The following is a 2,652-nucleotide window of genomic DNA, read 5'->3' on the forward strand; positions in this document are numbered from 1 at the left end:
GATGCTATTAAATTGTTTGCTTGTGAAGATTCAACCCCCTTTTACTTACTATCCTTAATTGATGGTTGTGTGGCAGAAAGAACTCCTTAACACTCACCGCTGGAATGAGGTCTTAAAAACCCAGAGTTAAAAACTTTGCTCTAAATCTTACTAAATTCATGTTCTCTGGTGTAGCAGATTTAATTTGAGCGTGTTAGATTTTCAGTTGAACAGTATTCTGATAACCGGTTCGTGAATTCAAGAAATCTTCACTGAACACGGTGTCTGGGATGTAATAACCGACATGGACACTGTGTTCCATGGTCATGGCTGCAAAGATGAGTCCAAGGTGCCTGCAAGCTATTACTCTAATACTCGAATGACCTGGGGACAAAACAAGTATAAAAATAAGTGTTTAGATAGATAAAGGGGCTGTGACAATGTGGGGAAGAGTAGTGTGTGGGCATGGAAGGAAGAGTTGTGCATTCCAGCAAAGTTAGAGGGGAAATGTGGGGAATTTGGAAGAAGCTTCAGGAAGCTGTGTGGAGTCAGAATTTAGAATGAATGTTTGTCAGGTCGCTAGGAGTGAGGGATACATGCAATGAAGAGGGACCACTTGACATCAAAGAGCATAATGAGTTCGGGAAAATGAAATTGCTGAAGCAGATTTGGAACATAAAGTGCCCTTGGTGGAAGGAGAAATGAGGCCAGAGACGAGGTGACCACAGGCTCTCACAGAGCTAGAATCCTGGTGTCTTCTGCTTTAGTCTCATCTCTTCTCCCACTCTGTTCTTCTAGTTCCTTCTTTTTGTACCTAGCAATGTTCTGAAAGCCTTTTTTATTTTAATTTTAGCTTTAGAATTTGATTAACTTTTCATTCATAATATTACATACCAAAACTGTCATTCTTCAAATTTATTTTTAATGTTAGAATGAATGGGCAATGTGTGATAGATAATCTGAGTCTGATGGTCAATGCCATTATAATACATACAGCTACTTAAATGATTAATCTATCAATTTTAAAACTGGTTCTCAAATATAAAAATGCAGAGAAAATTGCTTCCACTTTTACATTGATTTTCACACCATCCAACTTTTCTGTTTTCTTGACTATTACTATAAGGCTTTGGTAGACGACTTTCTTCATAGTCACTGATTGTCAGTCATTAGGTAAGGTTTAATTTCACTGTTGCAGGGGAAGGCGCTAACGATCTGCAGCTGTTCAGCCACAGGCCACCTCCAGGGCTGAAGGATGTGGCATAGGGGACTGTCCCCCAGCGGAACCTGCCCATGGTCGCTGAAGAAGAGCAAGCATGCCCCCTGTCCCAGGAAGAAGGGGTGGATGGGTGGGTACTAGTACTTCCCCTGCAAGCCCACCATGCCATGGGAAGTTGGAGGAGTTTGGGTAGAAGCTCTGGGAGGAATTCTGAGGGTCACCCGATACGACGCATATTCCCTGACTGGCTGAAGGACAAGGACTACTTGCTACATGACCCTAGACCACCGAGACCTTCCTTCCGGGCTTGCTTCAAGAGCATTTTCCGCATCCATACACAAAATGGCATTATCTGGATCCATCTGTTTGGTTTTGTGCTTTCTCTTTTTGGGAATCTTGACCACGCTCAGACCAAGTGTGTACTTCAAGGCCCCTCTACAGGAGAAGGCGATTTTGGGGATGTTCTTTTTGGGTGCAGTGCTCTGCTTCATCTTCTCCTAGCTCTCTCCCACCATCTGTTGTCATTCAGAAAAAGCCTCTCTGATTTTTTTTCCAAACTGTATTATTCAGGGATTGCTCTGCTGATGATGGGGAGCTTTGTCTCCTGGCTCTATGACTCCTTCTCCTGCTCCCCACAGCTGTGGCTCATTCGTCTCTCCATCGTCTGTGTGCTGGACGTTTCTGCCATCACTGTAGCACAGTGGGACTGGTTTGCTGCTCCTAGACACCGGCAGACAAGGGCAGGAGGGTTCCTGGGACTTGGCTTGAGCAGTGTTGAGCCCACCATGCACTTCACTATCGCTGAGGGCTTTGTCAAGGCCAGTGGGCCAGATGGGCTGGTTCTTCTTTATGGCTGTGATGTACATCACTGGAGCTGGCCTTTATGCTGCTTGAATTCCTGACCATATTCTTGCCTAGAAAATTAGACCTAGGATTCCATTCTCATCAGATTTCCCCTGTCCCTTGGTAGCCACAGCCTTTGTCCACTTCTATGGGGTCTCCAACCTTTAAGAATTCCATTAGGGCCAAGAGGGTGGCTGTAGAGATGCCTCCCTTCTCTGAGCCTTCCCACCTGAGGGGTAGAGGAGGAACTTCCCAAGTGCTTTTAAACATAACTTCCTTGTTGACCTGAGAGGGAAAAGAATTTTCACTGCAGCAGATGTCCCCTGGTATTTGGGTCATGTTGTGAGAGATCGTTAAAGTAGCATCTGTTGTTTCTCACTTAAGACTGATCATTATATCACCTTAGATTAGAAAATCTGTTTAGGTTCTTTAAAATGATGATTTTATTTTTATAAATTTTATTGAAATATAAAGTGTATGTGGGAAAATACATGTTTTAAGTTTATATATCAATGATTTTTCAGGAAAAGAACACATCTGTGTAGCCAGCTCTCAGGTCAAGAAGCAGAATCTAATCAGCAGCCCTGAAACTTCCCTCATATCTTTGTAGT

General features: G+C 43.4%; 1 pseudogene; it reads left to right on the forward strand.

Moving 5' to 3' along the window:
- The first annotated feature begins 1,272 nt into the window (after window positions 1–1,272).
- On the forward strand, window positions 1,273–2,221 carry LOC131823339 (adiponectin receptor protein 1-like; annotated as a pseudogene).
- Window positions 2,222–2,652: the final 431 nt, after the last annotated feature.

The sequence above is a fragment of the Mustela lutreola genome, chromosome 1 (genome assembly GCF_030435805.1).
Source record: "Mustela lutreola isolate mMusLut2 chromosome 1, mMusLut2.pri, whole genome shotgun sequence".
In the NCBI taxonomy this organism is placed as follows: domain Eukaryota; kingdom Metazoa; phylum Chordata; class Mammalia; order Carnivora; family Mustelidae; genus Mustela; species Mustela lutreola.